The sequence below is a fragment of the Heterocephalus glaber genome, unplaced genomic scaffold (assembly GCF_053883595.1).
Source record: "Heterocephalus glaber isolate CG9 unplaced genomic scaffold, H.glaber_assembly_v1.0 deba00001141, whole genome shotgun sequence".
NCBI lineage: Eukaryota > Metazoa > Chordata > Mammalia > Rodentia > Bathyergidae > Heterocephalus > Heterocephalus glaber.
In genome coordinates, this window is record NW_028258201.1 from 37,848 (window position 1) to 63,882 (window position 26,035).

At 49.9% G+C, this 26,035-nt stretch overlaps 1 long non-coding RNA gene across 1 annotated transcript; it reads left to right on the forward strand.

Moving 5' to 3' along the window:
- Positions 1-21,366: 21,366 nt before the first annotated feature.
- On the forward strand, positions 21,367-22,405 carry LOC147828300 (uncharacterized). Its single transcript, XR_015450965.1, has 3 exons — positions 21,367-21,584; positions 21,960-22,023; positions 22,286-22,405. It is a non-coding gene; the product is annotated as an uncharacterized LOC147828300 (long non-coding RNA).
- Positions 22,406-26,035: the final 3,630 nt, after the last annotated feature.

Below are 26,035 nucleotides of genomic sequence, written 5' to 3' on the forward strand. Positions count from 1 at the left end.
CATAATCAGTTTTTCAGTTTGTCTTTAATGGCATACACATTTGGAGGTTGTTCTGTATCATTTGGGATCCAACCCAGAGCTTCATCCCTGCTAGGCCAGTGCTCTACCACTGAGCTAAATCCCCAGGTCTGGCATTGACTTTTTTTAAGAAGACAGGGTGGTTGTTTTGTATAATGTGTCCATCTATTCCGTGTTATCTTCTGATATCTCAAAATTAGGTTATGAATTGGAGGTAGAAGTTCATACGTGATAAGGTTTGCATCCCTGTGGCTGTGTTGTGTCAGAAGGCGTGTCATAGGACTTGGTGTTGACTAATCATTGGGTTGAGGTGGTGTCTTCCAGCTTTCTCCACTATAAAGATACCTCTTCCCTCATTGCAGTTTAGGGCCTTTTATTTTTTTGCTTCCTGTTCCCCATGGAATCTCCATAGGGTCTTTTATTACAGCATGTCAAATATCAATCTCTTTAACTTTACACCTGCCTTGCTCTTATGAAATTCCATCTACCAGTTGGCAGTCTTAATACAAACCCAGAACCTCCAGCTAGAAACCTCAGGGGTCTTTAATTACTCCTTGTCCATGTGTAGCCAAGAGGTCCTAGAGATTCTCAGAAACATCTCCCAAATCAGACACCTCTTCTACTTTAATAATTCAACAATCTAAGGGACTGTATTGGGTGAGGATTTACGCAACATATTCTCTAAGGAAGAGGATGGGATGTATACATTTATGCCCAGGGACAGTTGGAACCGTGTAAAAGACACTTTTGTCATGCATAGTTATAGGAACATCCAAGCTTCTTTTCAGAGAACACCTCCACCTTCAACCCAAGACCTCCAATCTGTACTTTCAGGAGTGGATTTTTTCAGATTTAACCAAATAAGAACAGTCATTTCCATGGTTATACAGGTTGGTTATGAATAAATGATTTACAAAAGGCCAATCAGAACAAATGTGAAGAATGTTATATGAAATGATGGAAATGCATATCTTCTCATCTGGGGAAATCATCTGAGAGCTGCTATGGCCCAAGGAAAGCCTGGAATAGATAAGAGAAGGTATGCCTAAGAACCCAGAAGTGGAGCCAGGTCTGAGGAAGAAGAAAACTGTGAATGCTGGAAGTTTTTTAATCCTTCCTGAAGTCAGATGTCAGAATTGAACAAACAAACCAGCTTTTCGTTACTTAAGGCTCTCAAATTTATTTCTTACTTTTAGCCTGAAATATGGTTCAGTGATATGGGTCCCAAATTTGGCCATAAGAGAAAAATGAATTATGGGAGACACTATTAAAAAAATCACTTTAAAATTTACTCCAGTTCAAAAGGATGCATATGCTGCTGTTGGGATGGGAGAACCCAATGCCTGTTGTGCCTATGAGGAAGAAAAGGAGCAAGCTAAAGTGGGCTGACTAAGGCTGAAGAACCTCTGCTAGGACACTTGCTATGGCTGAAGAGAAAGGCTGAGGCAATGGATGGACACGGGTATGAATGGCCAAAGCCTTTTGCCATGGAGACGACCAGGCCCTGAGCAGACAGTAAGCAATATTGTCAGTGTCTTGAGATCAGCAAAGCAGCAGAGGTCTTGGGGCAGAAGGACTGCAGCTTGCAGACTAAGACAGCCCTACACACCAGTGAGGTCACAATGGACCGCCCTTGCTAGCTGGGGAAGAAATCCCAGGAGGACAGGACGTGACTGGGTGCTGTGTGGTGGCTGAGTAGCAGGGGAGTCAGGCCCTCCCAGAGACTGATCGAGCCTTTCTAGAGCTCGTGGAAGGATCAGGACCCGACGGGTCTTGCCAGGTCAGGAGCTCTAGTGTGGCTCAGGTGGGCCCACACCCTCAGACTGAGGTGGGCACAGGTGCGGCCGGGAAGCTGCCGGGGCCTTGTTGAGAGCGTCGGACACAGGCAGAGTCACTCCTGCACCCACACACCATGCTGTTTTTGACCACACACCTGGGGCAGGGGCCTAGACCCGTCCAGGACTCACCGGGGGCTGCCCCACCCCATCTCCAGAACCTCCCCAAGAGCCAAGGTTGGACCTGCCCCTGACAGGTGTCACTCACGTGCCATGCAGGTGTCAAGGGCAGGACCTCGAGGGGAGTGACTCGGTCACCAAGACACGCTACCGGACAAACACAAGTTAACCGAGGAGAAGTTTATCTCAGCTCGCACTTGGTAGAGGTTTCAGTCCCTAGTCAGCAGCTCAAAGCCAGCGCGGCATGGCAGAGGGGCCTGGCAGACAGAAAGCAGAGTCCAGGGAGCAGAGGCAGCAAGATGAAGGCTTCCAGGCCCTGAACCAGGCGATTTCTCTCAGCCCAGATCCCACCTCCTGACAAACCAGGTGTACCACGCCCATGAGACAATCACCTCCCAGAGGCGGCTTGTGAGTGCGTGAGGCTGTGCAGACAGGTAGCTCTAAACAGTCCCCAAGGGAGAGGGATGGGAGGGTGACCTTGGGGGCAGGAGGAGGGGCACGCATCCCTGCAGGTCAGCTTCCCAAGCTGGAGCTCTCTCCTCCTGGGACCAGAGCAGGTGAGGCGTGCATTGACACCGAGCGACCACCGGAGGGCAGCAGAGCCCTGTGCTGCGATCACGCGCTGAGGTTGCCAGGGGCCGCAGCTCTGCCAGGATTGTATGAGGATGCCTAGCATAAAGAGAATATGTTCGTATATTCGTGCTTATTTCTACCACCTTATTCTGTCTTCCTCTCTTAGTTCCTCGAACTAGGCTGGAAGCTCTTCGTTATTTCTTCAGAAGTAATTCATCTCACTGTTTCTTTTTCAGAGAGAGAGAGAGAGAGAAAGAAAGAGAGTGTGTAGGCCTTGCTCAGTGTCTGAGATCTGAGATTGCTGGGAAGCACCACCACACCTGACTTTTCCTTTTCTCTTGCAGTTAGGAGTGATGGATCTGGTTTCTGGTTTTTCCCTAGTGACCTTAGAAATCACACCCTGAACTTTTGCTTGTTAAATTTAGGTCTTTAAATGTCTTGATTAACTTTTGTTTGGAAGAGGTTTAGCCTCCAGGAAAACTGAGAGAATGCTGACCTGGCACAGCTCAGAGCGAGGGCGGGGACCTAGGCTCCCCAGAGGGCGGAGCATCTCCAACAAGCACTCCTTACTCCTCTGCATAGGAGGACCCTGCCCTTTCCCGGTTATCTGATGGTTTGTTCCTGGGGCCACAGTGATGCCCCGCTGGGATCATTGCCCTGAGGGCTCCGCTGGGCACTTGAGCTGAGCTCCACAGTGGCACAGGGGGGTCTCAAGTGAGCTGTTCGGTGCCCTGGCACTGTGCTTTACTGTGGCCCGGGGCCTTCCGTGTCCTGCGACAGGCGCTTCCTTCCTTGTCCCGAAGGCCTCTCAGGGACACCTGTGGCTGCGCTGAGCTGACAGGGAGAGTGAATTCTGGGCCGCGCTGGTCCCAGCTTCCTCCCTTCCTGTTCACCCGCGCTCTGAGCTGCTCCCCTGGCTTCCACACGGTCCTCTGCGTGGCAGTGTCCCCGCTGTCCTGGTCCGGGAGGAGGCCTGTAGGGGGGCCGCCTCTGCTGGGCTTCTGTGCCCTGGAAGCTCCTCGCTCCCCTGGGTGCCAAAGGGCAGAGCAAGCAGCGAGCCCACGTGGCCAGCAGGGGGTGCCCGAGCCCACTCGGTCACCGTGGTCCCTGAAGTGCTGGGTGCAAGGCTGTGCAGGTGGTTCCAGCCGGGCCTGGCCGGGCCCCAGGAAGCACCGGGTCCCGCCTGCGGAGGAGCCCCTTTCCCTCTCGTGGCCACGCGAGTGTGGACACCGGCAAGCCCGGAGCTGGGGCTTATTTAGTGCATGGTGATAGGTATGGGTCTAGTTTGAATCTTTGGCAGGTTGAAATCCAGTTGTTCCAGCACCATTTATTAAATAGGCTATCTTTCAGGGAGGAGGATTTTAGTGAAACTCAAAGAAGCTTAGATCACATGACAGCACCCACCACACCACATGACCTAGGAGTCGAGGTCAGGCTCCCCATGACAAGGAGGCACTAGGGATCATGGAACATCTTAGAAAAGAGCCTACAGTCCCAAGAGCTGATGGATGAAACAGGCAGATTGGAGATGTCCAGAGGAAATTGCCAGCACCCTCTTACCACTTATCTTGGCCACCCGGATCCAGTGCTCCACCACCCTGGCCCTGTCTCCAGCCCTCGTGCTGGGACCCCCAAAGCAGGAGGTGATCGTGCAGTTGGCCACATGATTAAAATGTGTGGTAGTGGCCCGAACGGTGGGTGCCAGAGGTTCTTTGCCCTTTTTGTTTCTCCGGGTCCAGATGGAGCCCAGGCAGTCCCAGGGCACCACATTCTTGAACAGCTCCTGTGGAGGAAGACAGCATCCCATGGGCAGAACCCACCCCAGACAGTCGATGGCTTCAGCCATCCACAGGCAGGTGGCCGTGGCCTGAGCTGGACATCAGGAAGCTGCAGATATGGACAGAGACTTCTGCAAATAGCTGGTTTTCCTCCACTGCCCACAAGTGATGTCCAACTTATGACCTAGGACATGGCCATGACGTGAAAATCAGTAGCATTTTCCCCGTGCCCATCCTCCCAAACCTCCAGCATGAGCTGACATCTCAGTCCTGCTCATTCTGAGGTACTGTCTTCTTTCCAACCTCACCTGCCCTCTGCTCTTTGCCCAGGTCAGTGGCACATTTCCTGGGACAGCTATGACTCGGGGCTCTGTGTAGGTGTCTGCTGTAGAACCCATGAATCTCAAATGCCTACAAAGTGATAAGGCTGGCCAGGTCTCCTGGGATGATGGCAAGGTGACACATGCTCCTGCCTGCACCTCAGTGCACACCCTCCTCCGCCAGTTGGTCTGACTCCCCACCCTGTTTCCCAATTGTTCAATTGCAGTTGACATCACAGTCACTGTGTGAAGTGGGCATGGGAGTGCCCTGTCTCTACTGTTGACCTCTACCCAAGGACAGGAGTGGCTTGGGGCTGAGAGACAAGTATAGGCAATGCAGTTGGTAGAAGAAGGAACTTTGATCTGGTAAACTGGGAATGTCAGGACTGAGGAGATCAGTGCGAGAAGGATGGGTGTCCCCCACCCCACCCCACCCCACAGACCTCTGCTGCTCACCATGCCCATCAAGGTCAGCTGCTATGCCAGCAGCTTGGGAGAGAAGGCTAAGAGCACCTTCTGCAAGGACCTGTCCTCGTCAGTGGCAGCAGAGAGGCAGGAGTGCTGTGGAGCTGGCTTCTGCTTCTCTCCTGTCTCCAGAGGAGGCTCTTTCTCTGGTGCTGGCTCTGGCTGCAGAGCAGGCCCATGGTGTTCTGGACACGGAGCCAGAGCTAGAAGGAAGAAAGCTCAGCAGTGTTAGTCACTTGCCAGTTCCCTGCGGAGCATAGAAAAGACATCCTGGCCATTTGGGGGATTCCAATGCCCAACCAAAAGCCATGAAAGCCTTCCGGACTGCTGTGGCCCTCACCATCTGTTTCGGCCTCGTGAGGCTCTAGATATTCCACCTGAGCAAGGGGAAGGCACAAGGGAGGCTCCATGTCTGCTCCAGGTGAGTTCACTTGCAAGCTGGCCCTTTTGATCTTGATTTGGGGAATGTCCGGTGGATGGTGCCATTCGGACCAGGTTTCCAAAATGGGAGAGGTGGCGCTGGGGAGAGATGAGTGAGCAGCAGAGTCAGAGGCCCGGGCTTTTCTTCCACCCTGCCTCTCTGAGACAGCATCGTGTCTTGTGTGGCCCTATCTATATAGCAGTTTTGGAAGTATAGCCATTTTCACTATGTTGGTTCTTCCTACCCAGGAGCAAGGGATATCTTTCCATTTTCTGATATCATCTTCAATCTCTCTTTTCAGAGTGCTTTAGTTTTCAGAAGAGGTTCTTTTGTTAGTTATTTCAGTTTTTTGCATGCTATTGTGAAAGGAATTGTTTACCACATTTCTCTCTCAGTGAGTCTGTTGTTCATGTAGAGGAAAGCTATTGATTTTTGTATGTTGACCTTGTATCCAGCTACTTTACTGAATTTGGTTATTAAGTCTAGAAGACATTTGGTGGAGTTCTTGAGGGTCATCTATGTAGACTATCATATCATCTGCAAATAATTTCAATTTGACTTCTTCATTTCCTATCATTATTTCTTTTATTTCTTTCCCTTGTCTAATTGCTGTGGCTAATATTTCTAAAAGTATATTGAACAGGAGTGGTGATAGTGGACATCCTTGTCTTGTTCCTGATTTTAGTGTGAAGGATTTCAGTTTTTGACCATTTAGTATGATATTGGCTGCTGGTTTTTCATAGATGGCTTTTATCAGATTGAAGTGGAGACCATCTATTCCAATTTTTGTAGGCTTTTTATCATAAATGTGTTGGATTTTGTTGAATGCTTTTTCTGCATCTATTAGGATGATCATATGTTTTTTGTCCTTGACTCTATTAATATAGTGGAATTACATTTATTGATTTGTATGTGTTGAACCATCCCTGCATTCCTAGGATGAATCCCACTTGGTCAGGGTGTATGATCTTCTTGATGATCTTCTGCATTCTATTTGCCAGTATCTTATTAAGGATTTTTCCATCTATTCAAATTAAATTTTTGAGAAGAACTTTTTCCAAGCTCTTGACCAAATGATGTGTAATACCTATGTCATTTTAAAAATGTCATCTCTGCTATGGAAGTTTACTAATTTTTCTCATGTAAATGTGTAATTTTGATTCCATTCGCTAATTTCACAATGTCTATTTTCTGAAGAAATAGGCTGCATGTGGGAAGCTTAAGTTTAGTTCATGATATGAACTCTAAAGTGTATGATATGGACCACCTACTTCTTCATATAAAGACCGATTTTTCCGTATCACAAAGCTCCATCACATCTCTGTCCCTGAAATTAGAATTATAAGTGTTTTTAGATAAATAAACTAGAAAAAGAAAATGAACTTTAGGAGGAGAAAGTAAAGTTTCAACACAGATGCCCACATACTTGGGCTTTTTTTCCCTGCTGGTTTTCCACTCCCCAAGGAATGAAACAGTAACATGGATTCCCAGGAACAGTTCTATGTAGAGCATCAGACTTTCCTCTCCATCTGCCCACTATCATTCATACCTAAAGGCTCACAATCCCCAAATTTCACTCAGAGAAAAATACTTATCCGCACTTCAGAAAATTACAAATAATTTGATACAAAGCAATGCTGCAAAGATGAGAGAAAAATGATTAAGCAAAATATAATGCTTCTAAAGTGAACTGTTTGCAACAGTTGAAATTCTTTCTTTCTGATTATGCTTGAAGTTATTTCCCTTGCCTTGGCCAAAAGAGATTTCATACAGCTAATTTCTGTTTTACCTAAGGAATGTGATATAGAGGGAGTGCAAGTTATACAGAAAACCTATTTCATTCAAAATGCTGGATTTGGGCTGGGGATTTAGCTTAGTGGTGCCACTGCCTGCCTCCTAAGTGCAAGGTCCTGACTTCAATCCCCAGTACCAAAAAAAAAATGCTGGATTCAATTTTCACCCCAAATCCCTGATCTTCTCATCAACATAATCTAATCGAGATTAAGTAAGTACTACACCTAATCTAGATTTTATCTATTTCCTTAATATCTAAAGTTCTAATCTGAGGCCAGAAAGGAAAAATCCTATTTAGACACTTCCCTTTTATCTCCTGTACTGTTAGCCCTTCATCTGTTTAAATAACAGAATGCTCTTTCACACAAGAGAAGGAAATGGGAGAGATTGTCCCATATCCTGTTGTAATAATAAGTTGAACAAATGGCCATTCTCTTGACCACCTGGCTTGGGCGAATCTTACTGTGGATTCTTTTATCCATTTAAAATAAATTAGCATAAAACATAAAATACATTAAAATTGCATGTACTTTTTTTTTTTTGGCACCAGGGATCAAACTCGGGACCTTTTGCTTGCAAGGGGCTCCTCCGTAGGCGGGACCCGGTGCTTCCTGGGGCCGGGCTGGAACCACCCGCAGAGCCTCGGACCCAGCACCTCAGGGAACACGGTCACCACGCGGGCTAAGGCGCCCCCTGCTGGCCGCGCGGGCTCGCTGCGTGCTCTGCCCTTCGGCACCCAGGGGAGCGAGGAGCTTCCGGGGCACAGAAGCCCAGCAGAGGCGGCCCCCCTACAGGCCTCCTCCCGGACCAGGACAGCGGGGACACTGCCACGCAGAGGACCGTGTGGAAGCCAGGAGAGCGGCTCAGAGCGCGGGTGAACAGGAAGGGAGGAAGCCGGGACCAGCGCGGCGCAGAATTCACTCTCCCTGTCAGCTCAGCGCAGCCACAGGTGTCCCTGAGAGGCCTTCGGGACAAGGAAGGAAGCGCCTGTCGCAGGACGCGGAAGGCCCCGGGCCACAGGAAGGCCGAGCGCCAGAGCAGTGAACAGCTCACTTGAGACCCCACTGTGCCACCGAAGAGCTCAGCTCAGGCGCCCAGCGGAGCCCTCAGGGCGTCACTGTGGCCCCAGGAACAAACCATCAGATAACCGGGAAAGGGCAGGGTCCTCCTATGCAGAGGAGTAAGGAGTGCTTGTTGGAGATGCTCCGCCCTCTGGGGAGCCTAGGTCCCCGCCCTCGCTCTGAGCTGTGCCAGGTCAGCATTCTCTCAGTTTTCCTGGAAGCTAAACCTCTTCCAAACAAAAGTTAATCAAGACATTTAAAGACCTAAATTTAACAGGCAAAAGTTCAGGGTGTGATATCTAAGGTCACTAGGGAAAAACCAGAAACCAGATCCATCACTCCTAACTGCAAGAGAAAAGGAAAAGTCAGGTGTGGTGGTGCTTCCCAGCAATCTCAGATCTCAGACACTGAGCAAGACCTACTCTCTCTCTCTCTCTCTCTCTCTCTCTCTCTCTCTCTCTCTCTGAAAAAGAAACAGTGAGATGAATTACTTCTGAAGCAAGAACGAAAAGCTTCAAGCCTACTTAGAGGAAGCAAGACAGAGAGGAAGACAGAATAAGGTGGTAGAAATAAGCACGAATATACGAACATATTCTCTTTATGCTATGCATCCTCATACAATCCTGGCAGAGCTGCGGCCCCTGGCAACCTCAGCGCGTGATCGCAGCACAGGGCTCTGCTGCCCTCCGGTGGCCGCTCGGTGTCACTGCACGCCTCGCCTGCTCTGGTCCCAGGAGGAGAGAGCTCCAGCTTGGGAAGCTGACCTGCAGGGATGCGTGCCCCTCCTCCTGCCCCCAAGGTCACCCTCCCATCCCTCTCCCTTGGGGACTGTTTAGAGCTACCTGTCTGCACAGCCTCACGCACTCACAAGCCGCCTCTGGGAGGTGATTGCCTCATGGGCGTGGTACACCTGGTTTGTCAGGAGGTGGGATCTGGGCTGAGAGAAATCGCCTGGTTCAGGGCCTGGAAGCCTTTGTCTCGCTGCCTCTGCTCCCTGGACTCTGCTTTCTGTCTGCCAGTCCCCTCTGCCGTGCCGCGCTGGCTTTGAGCTGCTGACTAGGGACTGAAACCTCTACCAAGTGCGAGCTGAGATAAACCTCTCCTCGGTTAACTTGTGTTTGTCCAGTAGCGTGTCTCGGTGACCGAGTCACTCCCCTCGAGGTCCTGCCCTTGACACCTGCACGGCACGTGAGTGACACCTGTCAGGGGCAGGTCCAACCTTGGCTCTTGGGGAGGTTCTGGAGATGGGGTGGGGCAGCCCCCGGTGAGTCCTGGACGGGTCTAGGCCCCTGCCCCAGGTGTGTGGTCAAAAACAGTATGGTGTGTGGGTGCAGGAGTGACTCTGTCTGTGTCCGACACTCTCAACAAGGCCCCGGCAGCTTCCCGGCCGCACCTGTGCCCACCTCAGCCCGAGGGTGTGGGCCCACCTGAGCCACACTAGAGCTCCTGACCTGGCAAGACCCGTTGGGTCCTGATCCTTCCACGAGCTCTAGAAAGGCTCGATCGGTCTCTTGGAGGGCCTGACTCCCCTGCTGCTCAGCCACCACACAGCGCCCAGCCATGTCCTATCTTCGTGGGATTTCTTCCCCAGCTAGCAAGGGCGGTCCATTGTGACCTCACTGGTGTGTAGGGCTGTCTTAGTCTGCAAGCTGCAGTCCTTCTGCCCCAAGACCTCTGCTGCTTTGCTGATCTCAAGACACTGACAATATTGCTTACTGTCTGCTCAGGGCCTGGTCGTCTCCATGGCAAAAGGCTTTGGCCATTCATACCCTTGTCCATCGGTTGCCTCAGTCTTTCTCTTCAGCCATAGCAAGTGTCCTAGCAGAGGTTCTTCAGCCTTAGTCAGCCCACTTTAGCTTGCTCCTTTTCTTCCTCATAGGCACAACAGGCATTGGGCTCTCCCATCCCAACAGCAGCATATGCATCCTTTTCAACTGGAATAAATTTTAAAGTGATTTTTTAAATCATGTCACCCGTAATTCATTCATTCATCTGTTATGGCCGAATTTGGGACCCATATCATTTAACCATATTTCAGGCTAAAAGTAAGAAATAAATTTGAGAGCCTTAAGTAACGAAAAGCTGGTTTGTTTTTTCAATTGTGACGTCTGTCTTCAGGAAGGATTAAAAAACTTCCAGCATTCACTGTGTTGTTCCCCTTCCTCAGACCTGGCTCTACTTCTGGGCTCTTAGGCATACCTTCTCTTATCTATTCCAGGCTTCCCTCGGGCCATAGCAGCTCTCAGATGATTTCCCAAGATGAGAAGGCTCTCATTTCCATCATTTCAAATGACATTCTTCACGTTTGTTCTGATTGGGTTTGTGTAAAGGATTTATTCAAAACCAATCTGTATAACCATGGAAATGACTATCCTCATTGGGTTTAATCCAAACAAAATCCCCTCCCAAATGTACACAATGGAGGTCTTGGGTTGAAGGTGGAGGTGTTTTCCCAAAATAAGCTGCGATGTTCCTACAACTGTGTGTGACAAAAAGTGTCTGTTACAGGGTTCCAACTGTCCCTGGGCATAAACGTACACATCCCATCCTCTTTCTCAGACATTATGTTGCCTAAATCCTCCCCCAATACAGTCCCAGCTTCCATTCTTTGTTGCATTTCTAATTCAAACATTTAGGTGTGAAACACATGTCACATACACACATCCTTGACATCCACACCTGATTCAGTCTTAGCCCTGATAGCCACACTATTCTTGATTATCACTATTCAATGCTTCTGTGAAATTCATATCTACTGCTGATGCAGGTACAAGTGACCAAAAGAGAAATGAGGAAAGAAACACAGTTCAGAAACCCATCTGTGCACGCATTCCACAGTTATAAATACTTCAAGGACCAAACTACTACTGCAAACAAAACAGGGTATTGGAGCAAAACATTAAAATAAAGACTCACCATCAGCACTAACTCCCATTCTGTCCATCATAACGTGCATTACTGAAAAGGAAATTGTCTTCAATAAATTGTAAGGTTTTATGCTCTAAATATTTCATAGATTTCTTATAGCACTTCTAGATCACTTATCAGAAATTGCATCCTTTTATGGAAACTACAGGTTATGGATTCTATCTGGATGTCCCCCTCAAGCCCCTTGCACCCAGAGGTGAGGGCTTCCAGAGGGTGACTGGGTGATGGGGGTGCTACGCCAGGCTTGGTGTCAGGATGTGGGCCTGGTTGGAAGAGGTGGGTCAGCGCGGGTGTGACCTGGGAGGGTGTATCTTGCTCCCTGGCCCACACTTTACCATGTGCCTCCTGGCCTCCACCAGGCAAGCAGCATTTCTATCAACGTGCACCTCTGACATGCCATCCTGACATCCTGGAACTAGCTAACTATGAACTGAAATGTGAGCTGAAACAAACATCTCTTCCCTTAATGTGTAGTGCTGAGTATTGTGTGCAGGGACAAGAAAGTGGGTGATACAGATGTTGGTACAAGAAGTCTGCTGGTCACTGCAGCGACTGTACCTCACCAGGTGGTTCAGAGGCCTGTGGAAGTGGTCCACAGCAGTTTGGAAAGGTTTGGAGATGCCAGCTGGAGAAGCAGCCCTGGAATGCTCTAATCAGAGCTTGATGAAAGATTCTGGTCCGAGCACAGAAGACCAGAGTGCAGATAGATTGCAGATGAGAAAGGCCAGACTTAGGAGGTTTCAGTTGAGAAGAAGGATGCCAGTGGCTGTTGGATCCAGGCCATGTGTGTTGTGCTCCAGCAGAAAATATGACTGTATTGTGTTCATGTCCTGAGATTTGTGTGAGACTGATACTAAGGGTGGAAGAGTCATTCATCTGATGGAGAAAATATCAAGGTAGCCTGAATATCAGGCTGTAGCATGGATGCTGCTTGCTACTTTGAGCCAGGTTTGTGCTGAAAATGAGGAGCAAAAGCCCATTTAAAAACCTTTCAGCCCCCCCCCACACAAAGAAAGGCCTGTAAAGATGGAGCAATGGACAGCCCAGTGGATCAAAGATTAGCATTAAAAAGAAATCAAGTACTTTACAATAGGACAATGGAAAAGATGCCCTGAAGATATATAAGGAACCCACAAGGCCCAACCTTTCCAAGGCTCACAGTTGCAAAAGGGAAAGACTTTGTTTTGAGAGGAGAGCCCCAGGGCACCCTGCTTGAGAAGGACCACCTCGGCGGGTTCCCTGGGATTCATTCAGTTCACAGTGCTCAGCCATCCAGGCCCATGGATGCTTCTGCAGCCATGATGGACAAAGGCCTAAGGACTGCTTGGAGCCAGTGGCAGAACTTTGTGTCATCTACAGGGTGCTGTTTTCACAGGTATGCAGAATGCAAGAGTTGAGTCAGGAAGGCTTCCACCCAAATTTCCAAAGAAGGCCTGGCAGGCCAGGCTGGGTGTCCCTGAGAGGGCAGTGCATGCAGCTGTGAGAGTTAAGCCAAAGGTGCACTGGAGAACCCAGGATGAGGGTATAGTCAGGAACATGGAACACCTGCAGAAAGCCACGCACCCAAACATGTAACCCTCATCTAATCAGGAAGGAAACATCAGGAAAACTTAAATTGAGGAACATTCTATAAGATATCAGCTCAGTCATCCTCCAAACTGTCAGCTCATACAAAATGAAAAGAGGAAAAATTGTGAAAACATCAGTCAAGGGGCGTCTGAGGGATGCAACAATGAAATGCAATGTGGCAGCCCAGACGGGACTGCAGATTGTTGTGGAGAGCAAGTGGTGAAGGTGGATCTTAGTCAGTAACTATACATCAATATTTGCTCACTCCTTGTACAGGATGTACTAGACTAATGGATGACATTAATAGGAAATGGAAGAACTGGGTGGCCATCTTAATTGTATATAAATCTAAAACTTGTAATATATATAAGCTGTACTATGAGTTGTTGTTGTTTTGGTATTTTTGGTTTTTCTTTCTTTTGGTACCGGGGATTGAACTCAGGACCTCGTGCTGGTGAGGCAGGCATGGTGCCACTGAGCCAAATCCCCGGCCCTTCAAGCTCTGTTATGTACATGTAGCCACTCCTCAAATGATTGTGAACTGCACAATAAAAATAAACAACCATGTAAACTGCAGGCCTACTTTCTAACACTGAATCTCACACCCTCAGCCATAATAGAACCCTAAATGTATTCCTAAACCTCAAGCAAATCCCAAGAAAAACTGCAACCCAAACTGCACCTTGCCCCTTGGTCCCAAGCCACTTCCTCACCCTAACTGTAATGAAACTTTGAGGATGTGACCTCACTTCCTTGGTATTAGAACCCAGCGAACCTGGGTGCCCTTCTGAAGCTGTCTCCTGTCCTGACCCCTTGGAGGGAGACAGAGAAGAGGGGAGGATGAGCTGTTGCCATTTTCCCGCTTTCTGAAGGTCTACCACAGAAAGGACCGCAATCCGAGACTTTTCTGACCTTGGCTCGGCTCTGGCCGCAGATGTGTCCAGCTAATGTTCAGGAGGAACCCACATGTGAGAGAGGCAGCCCAGTGCCCATCCTGGACGTCAGCGCCAGCCGTGACCTCTCATGGGCAGTGCTTCCCCTCGCGCTCAGGCTAAAGGGGCCTGCTTGGACAGGGGCAGGCTCTGAGGTGTCAGAGCTCTGTCCCACCGCCCCGACCCCCGCAGCCCCCACTTCATGGCTGGAGGTACAGCAAATATTGAGGCCTGCTAGGGTACAGATTGTTTTGGACTACTTTGCTTGGAGCCCAGCCCTGAGCGCTCAGGTGCACGGAGTTTTGTGCCTGCCTGGCTCAGAAAGGATCATCAGTGTGAAGTGGAAACCCATGTTAGCATTAGCCTGGTGGGACAAAGTCAGCCAAGGCTAGGACAGTCACAGAGGGCTTGGGGTGGGGTCTGCTTTCCTCTACACCGAGGGATGGAGGGCCACACAAGACACGATGCTGTCACAGAGAGGCAGGGTGGAAGAAAAGCCCGGGCCTCTGACTCTGCTGCTCACTCATCTCTCCCCAGCGCCACCTCTCCCATTTTGGAAACCTGGTCCGAATGGCACCATCCACCGGACATTCCCCCAAATCAAGATCAAAAGGGCCGGCTGGCAAGTGAACTCACCTGGAGCAGACATGGAGCCTGCCTTGTGCCTTCCCCTTGCTCAGGTGGAATATCTAGAGCCCCACGAGGCCGAAACCGATGGTGAGGGCCACAGCAGTCCGGAAGGCTTTCATGGCTTTTGGTTGGGCATTGGAATCCCCCAAATGGCCAGGATGTCTTTTCTATGCTCCGCAGGGAACTGGCAAGTGACTGACACTGCTGAGCTTTCCTCCTCCTAGCTCCGGCTCTGTGTCCAGAACACCATGGGCCTGCTCTGCAACCAGAGCCAGCACCAGAGAAAGAGCCTCCTCTGGAGACAGGAGAGAAGCAGAAGCCAGCTCCACAGCACTCCTGCCTCTCTGCTGCCGCTGACAAGGACAGGTCCTTGCAGAAGGTGCTCTTAGCCTTCTCTCCCAAGCTGCTGGCAGAGCAGCTGACCTTGAGGGATGTGGTGAGCAGCTGAGCTCTGTGGGGTGGGGTGGGGTGAGGGCCAGGCAGCCATCCTTCACGCACTGATCTCCTCAGGCCTGACATTCCCAGTTTACCAGATCAAAGTTCCTTCTTCTACCAACTGCATCACCTATACTTGTCTCTCAGCCCCAAGCCACTCCTGTCCTTGGGTGGAGGTCGACAGTAGAGGCAGGGCACGCACATGCCCGCTTCACACAGTGACTATGATGTCAACTGAGATTGGACAATTGGGAAAAAGGGTGGGGACTCAGACCAACTAGCAGAGGAGGGCGTGCACTGAGGTGCAGACAGGACCATGTGTCGCCTTGCCATCATCCCAGGAGACCTGGCCAGCCTTATCACTTTGTAGGCATTTGAGATTCATGGGTTTTACAGCACACACCCACACAGGGCCCCCAGTCCTAGCTGTCCCAGCAAATGTGCCACTGACCTGGGCCAAGGAGCAGAGGGCAGGTGAGGTTGGAAAGAAGACAATACCTCAGAATGAGCGGGACTCAGATGCCTGCTCATGTTGGAGGTTTGGGAGGATGGGCACGGGGACAATGCTACTGATTTTCACGTCAGTGCTAGGTCCTAGGTCATAAGTTGGACATCACTTGTGGGCAGTGGAGGAAAACCAGCTATTTGCAGAAGTCTCTGTCCATATCTGCAGCTTCCTGATGTCCAGCTCAGGCCACGGCCACCTGCCTGTGGATGGCTGAAGCCATCGACTGTCTGGGGTGGGTTCTGCCCGTGGGATGCTGTCTTCCTCCACAGGAGCTGTTCAAGAATGTGGTGCCCTGGGACTGCCTGGGCTCCATCTGGACCCGGAGAAACAAAAGGGGCAAAGAACCTCTGGCGCCCACCGTTCAGGCCACTATCACATATTGTAAGCACGTGGCCAACTGCACGATCACCTCCTGCTTTGGGGGTCCCAGCACGAGGGCTGGAGACAGGGCCAGGGTGGTGGAGCACTGGATCCAGGTGGCCAAGCTAAGTGGTAAGAGGGTGCTGGCAATTTCCTCTGGACATCTACAATCTGCCTCTTTTCCTCCGCCAGCTCTTGGGACTGTAGGCTTTTTTCTAAGATGTTCCATGATCCCTAGTTCCTCCTTGTCATGGGGACCCTGATCTCGACTCCTAGGTCATGTGGTGTGGTGGGTGCTGTCTTGTTATCTAAGCTTCTTTGAGTTTCACTAAAATCCTCCTCCCTGAAAGATAGCCTATGTAATAAATGGTGCTGGAACAACTGGATTTCAACCTGCCAAAGATTAAAACTAGACCCATACCTATCACCATGCACTAAACTCAGATCAAATTGGATTAAAGATCTAAATATTAAGTCAGAAACACTAAACTTGCTGGAAGATAAGTTAGGTAGAACTCTGGAAGACTTTGGCATAGGAAAAGACTTCATGAACAAAACCTCAGGAGCACGGGAACTCGCAGAAAGAATCCACAACTGGGATCTCATCTTATTAAAAAGCTTCTACACTGCAAAAGAAACCACCAACAGAACTAACAGACAACCTACAATATGGGAAAAAAATTTTAGCAGCTGTACCTCAGACAAAGGACTGCTATCCAGAATATGTAAAGAATTGAAAACAATCAGACCCCCCAAATTCGAATACCCAATTCAAAAATGGGCATCTGAAATGAACAGACATTTCTCAGACAAAGAAGTAAAAGCAGCAAACAAATATATGAACAAATGTTCAACATCACTCGCCATTTGAGAGATGCAGATGAAAACAACACTGAGATTCCACCTCACACCACAAAGAGCTGGCTGCTATCAAGAGATCGTCCAATATCAAATGCTGGTGGGGTTGTGGGGAGAAAGGAACCCTTCTCCATTGAGGGTGGGAGTTCAGACTGTTGCAACCACTGTGGAAATCAGTGTGGAGATACCTCAAAGAACTAGGACTGGAATTCCTGTTTGACCCAGCTATTCCCCTGCTGGGCATCTTCCCCAAAGAATTAAAAGACTCATACCACAGTGATATATGTGCACCCATGTTTATAGCGGCACAGTTTGTAATAGTTAAAGCTTGGAAACAGCCCAAGTGCCCATCAACTGGAACCTGGATAAAGAAGATGTGGGGTTTTTTATAAAATGGAGTACTACTCAGCCATAAAGAATGAGAAACTAGAGTCATTTATAGCTAAATGGATGCATATAGAGGCCATCCTCTTAATTGAAATAAATAGGACACATGTGTGTAAATACCAAATAGTTTCTCTAGTGTGAGAAACGGATTGTGTAAACAAGAGTTAAAATGATTAAAATGAATAATTGACAATTTGAAATAGGAAAAAGGGTCCAAAGATGAAGGAGTGAAGGGAAGGGAAGGGGAAAGGAAAAGAGGGAAAGGAAAAACTATGAGAAAAGAAAAAAAAAAAAGGAAACAAAGTCTATGTAAATAGGGAAGGGTGGAGGGGGTGAAGGGCGCACAGGGAATCAGGGAATAAATAAGAACCAAGATGCATCATGTACAGGTACAAACACCCAATGATAAATGTAAATGAATTGTATACCTAAAATGTACCAATAAAAGAACTAAAAAAATAAAAAATAAAATAAAAACTCTTCCTCCCTGAGAGTGCTGTCATTTTTGCCCAGTTAGTCCCTCCCATGGCTCCCTGGGCATCATCTCACCCAGGAGGGGAAAGGCAGCTGAGGTAGCTGAAACTGGAACAGGCTGATCTCCAGCTGCCCCACCCTACATGCAATGGTTTCCTCCCTTCTCTCCCTAGGAGTGCCTAAGGCTCAGGAACTTCTCCTCACTGCATGCCATCATCTCTGCTCTGCAGAGCACACTGGTCCATTGACTGAGTAGCACCTGGGGAGAGGTATCCAGGTGGGCCTGGCTTTCTCCGTAGCGACACTGGGGCACACAAGGGCCCGTCTATTGTAATAGACTCCTACATGACCCTGGGAGGGGTTGGGAAGCCAGGGACACAGAGGGGAGCCATCACCTTGTAGGTGGGATCCCTAAGCTTCCCTGCACTCACTTCCCTGGGTTTCTGACTCAGGTTACTGTCTTAGTTTCTTTTCTCTTTGCTGAGACAAAATAACCCACATCCAAAGTTAAAGGAGGAAAGGTTTAATTTCCTCACAGTTTGTAGTCAGTCTAAAGTTGTCTGGCTCCAAGGAAGGGAGAATGGCAGAGGAATGTTGGAGAGGAGAAACAGTTGATGGCAGAGTAAGGCAGGCCTAAGGAAGCAAAACAGCAAAGTAGTGAGGATGCAGCCTGCAGCAAGCAACAACAGCAGCCCTCTTCCAGTCCCTTACATTCCGTCCAGGATGCACACCATTCAGGTGGGTCACGCCCACAGCCAGGGTGGCCCTTGCCCTTATGTACACCCCGAATTATGCCAAACCAGTGAATGAACTCATTTAGTAAGCACACTCCATTGATCCCAGCATCACACCCTCTGGATCCAGCCACCTCTCAGAAGCGTGACTTGCCCCCACATGGGGCTCTGAGGGGACAAATAGACACAAGCCATAAGAGTTACTTAACTGCCAGGCACACTTGTACACAAGGGTCTTTCAAGTGAGCACTAGACAGCAACAGAACTGTTTGCCCAGCTGAAACCATAACTGCCAAACCTGATAAAAACAGATGATCAGTGGAAATGGGGAGGGGAACCAGAGGGTCAAAGGAAAGGTCCCATCCCAGTCCTGGGGCTCTCATACGTTTTAGATGAACCCAGCTAGAATCGCTCACTCAGGCAGGTTGTGTCCTCTGGGTTCTCAAATAAAACGAATTTGAACTCACATACCTCCTATTATTCTGCAATTCCTCCTCACTGTTTCCCCTCTCAAACAGGAAAAGCTTCAAAAATTTCAATAAGTTGTGTGCCAAGGACATGCAGAGAGCAGGAATCTGCTCATGAAGGCAATTTTGAGGCTCAGATCTGGGGTGAAAGTGTTTGAAACAGAGAGAAAGGGGTGACATTGGAAAAGGTTCTGTGCCAGATGGGATTGTTTTTCTCATTTGAAGCTTGAGAAATTCCAGTTGTATCTTCTCGAATCAGAGGACTGGCTGTATCTGTCCTTTTTTAAACTGAAGGCCTGGGGGCACATGAGGCTTAAGGGATGTCACTGGGCTCTCCAGGGAGGGTGGATACGCTGGCAGAATCAGCAGATCTCTGGCTGCCATGCTGATCCCTCCTGCTGGAAAGTGGCTTCCCCCATGCAGTTGGCTGGAGGTGGTAAGGCTTCCTTACTCCAGCAACTTGGCCCACAATATTTTAGGAAATAAGGACCTGTTCCTCTTTCATCTTCACCAAACCTCTGACAGAAGGGAACACCCTGACTGTAGCAGAGAAATCCCACTGGGACAGGTGGTCAAGGGGAAGCTCAACTCCTGTGCCAGTGGGTACACTTGGGACTGATTCATGGGTGTGCTGTCACTCCCCTCTGCTCCTTTGCTCACACTGATGGGTCTTCAGATTCCTACTTCAGTGTCCAGTTGGCAGCAACACTGTCTCCTGATGGATGTTAGAACTATCTTGAGGATGCATGTATTCAATAGTAGATCCTAACTGATCCAATCTCAGAGCCCACTTCCCAAGGAAATATGTCCTCATCACTCAGAGTTGACAACTTGGGAGGTCACATTCTCCGTGGCTGAGCAGAGGCTCTGTCAAAAGAACTCCCTTGGGGGATTCATAGGAGGAGGTGAAGTTGGGCCTGGCCTCCCATCTAGCTGTGGGGCAGAGACTGCGGGGGTCCGGGACAGGCAGGAGCTTCTCAAACATGCTGTCTGAGACCCACTGCTGTATTCCATTGTGCATGGGCATGGCAGGGTCTCCAGACACTCATTAGGAGCTCAGAGGAGGGGACAGTGGGCAGGGCTGGTGCTGGGACGTGGGGTGAAAGGAGCTGAGCTTTTACTTCCAGTGGGCAAGAGGAGCTAGCTTCCCTTATACTGCTCTAGGAGAGTCTTTGTGCAGGCAGCACAGTGTGGCAAGGACTGAAAGTTGAGGTGCTTCCTCCTGGACGCTCCTCAGAGTGGTGAGGATTTCAGCAATAATTACATAACATGGAGCCCTCAGGAGATGCCGTGGGGCAGGTGCATGTTGAGATGGGAAAGCATGCTCAGGGTTTCCAGGCCACACACCCAGGGTGACAAACCAAGGCAGCATGGGAGCTGGGAGTGAATGGCCAAGCATAGTCGAGTAGTAACAGAGCTGTACCAGCTGACAGGAGCCAGCTGTGCAGGGTCTCAGCTCAGGGAGGCAGTTTTATAAGGGCAGAAAAGTCTCCACATCCCTGCCTAACCTGGCAGGAGGGGCTCTCCAAGGAGGCCACCCTGGAGAACAACCCCCAGAGAGCCCAGATGAGGCAGCAGCAGAAGAAGAAGGTGAGTGTCCAGGGGTAGGGAAGGTCCCAGGAGTCAGAGGACAGGAGAGCCTCCCTTCCTTCCAGGACATTCCACACCCAGAGAGCAGGGTGCCTTCCTCCAGCCTTTCCCTGCTGTGCTGGAGATGCCTCCATCAGAGAGGCCAGAGCAAGACCCCGGAAGGGCTGCACACACAGCACATATGGGCTAGAGCTGGAGACAGGCACAGCATCGTGTGACCCACACCAGTCATCCCCATGGAAGCTAGGCAGGGTGGCACATGCCTGCAACCACAGCACTCTGGGAGGCGGAGGCACAAGGATCTCACAAGTTTGCACCCAGTTTAGGCAACTTAATGCCTCAGCAGGTCCCTGTCCCTGAGTGAACAATAAAAAAGGCTGGGGATGTAGCACGGTGCAAAGGCGCTAGTTCCAGTCCTCAGTAGGAAATAAGAAAATCAACACCAGGGAGGTAACTCGGGGTGTTCCGTGTCACGGGAAGCCTGGCAGGAAGATGGGAGGGAGAGAATTGGAAGGACTTAGTTCGGAGTCCCAGAGGGGCAGGAGATGGGTGTGTGCAGGTTCAGGGGGACTTCCACGCTCTAAGTGGGAGCGGGGCTGGGTGCTCATCCTCTCCACCCCCCAACAGCACAGGGTTCCATCCCCTTCCTGGGCACATTCCTCACTGACCTGGTGATGCTGGACACAGTGATGAAGGATGACCTGGATGTGAGTGACCCTCAGGCAGCAGCTTTGGGAACAGGATCCTGGGGCTTGGAAGGGAAGGCCCCTGTGTTGAACCCTCAGGTCCTGGCACTTGGCAACCTGCTGTTACGAGGGAGATCCTCACACCTGGCCCTGAGTGCTGGAGGCTCCAAGTCCATCCTGCCTAGGGGTGAAGCACCCTCCACAATGACCCCAAGTCCCTCTTTTCCAAATCCTGAAGCCACGGAGCTGCCTGGCTGCAAAGCTGCAGCGGCCCTTGACTGAGCTGGACTCAGTCTCTCCTTCAGGTGGCGTCCAAGGGAGGAGAGAGAAGGTGGGGCCCCAAGGCCAGGAAGCACCTCTGTGGCCAGTACTCCCTTCCTCTCTGAGGCCTGTTTCCCTGTCTGACACCAACTGCCATTTGGATTTATGTCCCTCAGCCTCAGCTCCCCTGTGCTTCCTCTGCAGAGCCCAAACCTGCCCAGGGTCCTCGTCCTTCTCCATGCACTCCTGGTCCCAGGGGACCCTGCCACGATTCCAACAGGACCAAGGCTGGGGTGGGCTATTCATGGCTCAGGCTTTCTCATGCACTTTTGCTATCTGCCTTGCAGGGCAATCTTGGCAACTTGGAGAAAATACAGAAGGTAAGCAGCTGTGTCCTGCACCTCCAGGAGGGTGGGAAGGCAGAATTCAGAAACCTCCTGGGCTGGACGCTCCTTGGCTTCACCCTCTGCATTGTGCTTTATTAGGAGGGTTTTGTACACACAGAAAGATGAAAACCATCCCGATGGAGTGTGTGCACAGGAGGCTGGACACGACACATGGACAACTGCCTGGACATGGGGCAGTTTTGGCCCACGTCTGAGAACAGCTTAGGGCTCGGGTGGGATTGAGAGGATGGGGGGACAATTAAGGGAAAGCCCTGCAGACCAGCCCTGAACTCTTCCCTCCTTGCTCACGGCCCTCACCTCATGTCCAGTGCCAGCCCTCTCAGAAGCCGGCTGTTCCTCTTGCCCCAGGAAGCCAAAATTCTTCAGAAGATGCAGCTGTTCCAGGTGGCAGCGAGGAAATATAATTTTCAGTGTGAGGAAAATGTTGAGGTCTGGTTCCACTCGAGGGAGTGGCTCAGTGAGAATGAGGGGTGAGGCCAGGCAGGACTCGTGTGAAAGCCCAGGGTTGGGGGGCTCTCCCTGGCTGCCCGCTGCGGAGAGCCTGTGGCCACGGCTCCAGTGTCAGCCACAGACCCTGCTGCAAGGCGGCTGCAGAGGCAGCGGGACTCGGGCTGCTGGGCGGGCCCTGGGAGGGAGACTCCAGGTGGGGCTCTCGATTCCTCTCTGTCCCACAGCTACAACCTGTCCTGCCTTCTGGAGCCCCGAGCCCAGCAGGACAGCAGCACTCTCAGGCACAGGAAGACTTCGTCCTAAGTCTCAGGAACCCCTGAAGGCCTGCGCCATCAGGGCCAGACAGGCTCAGCGCTCAGTGAAGTCTGAGCTGTGAGCTCCCGACAGAGCTGGCTGTCATGTCCAGCTCCACTCCGACCAGCCTGGGATCAGGGTGGGGCGTCTCACCACTGTTCCTCAAGCCCCATTGTTACTGATTTGATTTGCCCTTCCAATGCCTTTTTCTTTTTTACATATCTTTAATTACTCTGTGCTTCTCTTGTTTCTCAGTGTTTTTATTCAAATTAATATAGTTAAGTTATACATTGTGTTTTCCTCTTTTTGTGATTTTTTTTCACGTTAGACCATTTAGTCTATAGGTCACTATAGGTCAATGGAGATCATTCCTTATGAATGTATTTCATTTTCTGCTATTAAATTTGATACTCTATCTATCTATCTGTCCCTCCATCTATACCACGGTCATGAAATATCTTCACAGCTTGAGGCCATTATAAACCCTCCATTGAAGCCAGGTATGTGAGCATCCTGCTCTTTTCCTTCGGGAGGTTTACCGGGCCACATATGTTGTCTGTCTATCTCTTCTACACTTTCTTGCATGGGTTTTAGAATCCATGCTGGGGATTTAGCTCAGTGGTTACACCACCTGCATGGCAAGCGAAAGGACCTGAGTTCGATCCCTGGTACCCGGTACCAAAAGAAAAAAAAAAAGAATCCAGTCTCCAGCCCTCTAGTGCTACAGTGTCACCCTCTTTTCACATTGTACCCATATTCATGATGTTTCACCACCGCAGATCAGTTAAATCCTCAAAGAACACATCCCAAGCTTCCACTCCCCCAGAGTATCACCAGAGAAAAGGCAAAAATGTTCATTGTGTATGCTAGGTCAAACCCTTCTCCCACTCTTTCAAAATTGGACAGAAGAAAATATTTCCAAATTTATTTTAGAGGCACACTGTACCCTGCTACCTAAGCCAGACAAGGGTGTACAGGAAAATTATAAGCCAGCATCCCTCATAAACATATATACAGAAATTCTAAACACAATTCTAGCAAGCTAAACTTGACAGCACGTTGCCAGGACCATTTACATGATCATGTGGAGTTTATCCCCATGATGCCATGATGCCTGAACACATTCAAGTCGGGAAATGTGGTGCCGCACAATAACAGAATAAAGGGGCAAACACCTAAACGGTCACCTCACCTGACACAGAAGGAATGCGTGCTAACATTATGCATCTTTTTATGATAAATGCTCCAAGCAAATTGAGTACGGAAATGTAAGACAACACAATAGAGGTCATTATCACAAGCCCACAGCTGGCATCACCCTCAGTGGTGAAAAGCTGAAAGCCTTTCAGGTGGTAAACAAGACAAGGACAGTCCCCCTCAATACTGCTTCTCAACACAGTGCTAGAAATGGGAGGCAGAGCAATGAGGCAAGAAAAAGGATTAAAAGTCCTCCAGACAGAAAACTGCAGAAGAGAAGTTGTCATTCTTTAGACAGGATCAAAAGCTGTTCTAACAAATTCAGTGAAGTTGCTGGACACAAACCAACATACAAAGTCACACAGGCAATGCACAAAAGAAATCAAGAGAACAATCTCTTTTATGAGCCACAAAAAAAGAAAATAGAAACTTACTTGTCTCTTTTTGGGGTTTTTTGGGGGGGAGGTCTACTGGGAATTGAACTAGTGACCTTGCCCTTGCCAGGCAGGTGGTGGAACCAATGAACTAAATCCCAGCCCCTAGTCATCTCTTTTTCAGAAGGACTTATCCTGCTTTCGGGAGCCACTGTGGCTTCAGGATGTGGAAAGACCTCTCAGTGCCATGCACAGGACAACCATGGTGGCAGGAAGGAGTTAAGCATGGAGTTAAGGAAGGAAGGAAATAGAAAGAAAGAAAGAGAGAAAGAAAAAGAAGAAAGAAAGAGAGAGAGAGAAGGAAGGAAGGAAGGAAAATACTAGGAGTCTTTCCCTACATGCTTGACTCCCAGACACAGGTCTTGGTCCATTTTCTGGCCCCCTCCCAGGGTGTTGGGGTCTCCAGAATATTTACATCACTGAGCCAAATGCATGCTGGACTCAAGCCCTCTGTTTCTGTCCAAGCCCTGAAAGTCCAGTATAAATGCATGCCCGGCCTTGATGGGAGGTTCTCCACCCTTACAAGCTAGTGGGAAGTTTACACTGTTTTATTTGTTCTTCTTTTCAAAATTCCAGGCCTTGGACAATGAGCAGGGGCGCGTGGATGGACAGGATAAAGAAGGACCGTGACAGCAGTAATTTCCGGGGTGGCCCTCCTCCCATGTTGATATCAGAAGTAGTACTGCTGGGGCCCCTTGTCTATTCCTATGGACTGCCTCAGCCTCCCTGACCCCACCAAGGCTCATGTGTGTGCTGCTTTGGCCCGATCCAGGCTCACCGGACCCCAAACCTCGCCCGGTTTTAGCACTTTGTTATCACTGAGACACATTCCCTGACACCGACTGAAAGGAGCAGATTTGTGGCCGACAGGGTCCCCTGTGTGGGTCCCCAGCACAGGAGTCTTCAGCGGGGTGCCCGGGGCACCAGGTCTCCAGGGTGTCTACACGCACCAGCTCCCTGGCACATCCGTCCTCCACCCGCCGATTTGGACGTGCAGGGGACCCCGGCCCAGCGACTTCCCTCCGTTCAGAGGTGCCTAGCCCTGCCCTATCCCCAAGCCCTGCTCTCAGCCACCGGGCCCAGGCACCTGCGGTTTCCGAGGACGACTTCAGCAGGCGGTCCTCGGGAGCGGGGCCAGGACACGATGGTGATGGGCACAGGCGGAGGACGGCGCACCAGGCCACACTCCACAAGGCGAGGGGCACTGTCATCAGGGCGCCCAGGGCCAGAATGCCCCGCCATCCCTGCTGCCCGGGGCTCTGTGGCACAGTGCAGACCTCCCGCAGTTGCAGTCCGGATGCTGCAGCGCCCCTGAGAGGCCCGCGTAGCTTGCCAATCCCCAAGGTTTCGGCGCAGCTTTCCAACCCACACTGGAAGACACAGGCATTTCAATTTCAATGCTATCTATCACCCTGACCCTAACCCTAACAATAACCCTAACCCTAACCCTAACCCTAACTTACGCTAATACTAACTTTCCAACCCACACTGGAAGACACAGGCATTTCAATTTCAATGCTATCTATCACCCTGACCCTAACCCTAACCCTAGCCCTAACCCTACCAGAACAATAAGTCATCCTCAAGTACGGCTATTTCTGCACTATCCATGACCCTTACGAAAAGAAGAACCCTAACCCTAACAATCATACCCACACTCCAAACGTCAGGTACATGAATTGGAACCCTAAACCTAAACCTACTCCTAACCCTAACCCTAACCCTAAGGCGCAGGACCAAATCACAATACCCAGGTACTTGACATTCGACATTATCCCTAACTCACCCCCATGAACTTACGCTAATACTAACTTTCCAACCCACACGGGAAGGCACTGGCATTTCAATTTCAATGTTATCTATCACCCTGACCCTAACCCTAACCCTAACCCTACCCTAACCCTAAGTCATTCTCAGGTACCTCTATTTCAGCACTATCCATGACCCTTACAAAAAGAACCCTAACCCTAACAATCATACCCACGCTCCAAACGTCAGGTACATGAATTTTTTTTGTATTAAATTCTTTTATTGGTACATTGTAGGTAT